General features: G+C 40.0%; 1 non-coding gene across 1 annotated transcript; it reads right to left on the bottom strand.

The window, feature by feature from the left end:
- Positions 1-393: 393 nt before the first annotated feature.
- On the bottom strand, positions 394-500 carry LOC112753895 (small nucleolar RNA R71). Its single transcript, XR_003178257.1, has one exon. It is a non-coding gene; the product is annotated as a small nucleolar RNA R71 (small nucleolar RNA).
- Positions 501-700: the final 200 nt, after the last annotated feature.

Raw genomic sequence — 700 nt, 5'->3', positions numbered from 1 at the left:
AATCCATTTGGGAATGAGAAACCTAGAAGAGTGCTTGGCTCTTACACTGCTCCTGATACAGATCTTTATGGCAAAAGTATTGTGGTGCCTCCAATAGCTGCAAATAATTTTGAACTGAAGCCACAACTAGTTACTCTTGTGCAACAAAATTGTCAGTATCATGGACTTCCTCAGGAAGACCCAAATCAGTTTATTTCTAATTTTTTGCAGATTTGTGATACTGTGAAGACCAATGGAGTGAATCCTGAGGTGTACAAACTCATGATCTTCTCATTTGCTGTGAGGGATAGAGCAAAGTTGTGGTTAGATTCTAAACCCAAGGAGAGTCTGGATACTTGGAATAAGGTTGTCACTGGATTTCTAAACTAATTTTTCCCACCTCAAAAGCTGACTAAGCTAAGGGTGGAGGTTTAGACTTTCAGACAGAAAGATAGTGAGATCCTTTATGAAGCTTGGGAGAGATTCAAGCTACTAACTAGGCAATGCCCTCCGGACATGTTCTCTAGATGGACTCAGCTGGATATCTTTTATGAGGGTTTATGTGAAATGTCCAAGATGCGCTTGGATAATTCTGCAGGTGGTTCTTTGCACATGAAGAAGACACCAAAGGAGACTATTAAGCTTATTGAGTTGGTTACTAACAACCAATACTTATATTCCTCCAACAGGAATCATGTGAACTCTGAGACCTCTCAAAAGA

This window comes from Arachis hypogaea, chromosome 15 (genome assembly GCF_003086295.3).
Source record: "Arachis hypogaea cultivar Tifrunner chromosome 15, arahy.Tifrunner.gnm2.J5K5, whole genome shotgun sequence".
NCBI classification, from domain to species: domain Eukaryota; kingdom Viridiplantae; phylum Streptophyta; class Magnoliopsida; order Fabales; family Fabaceae; genus Arachis; species Arachis hypogaea.
This window is presented reverse-complemented; position numbering and strand designations above follow the sequence as displayed.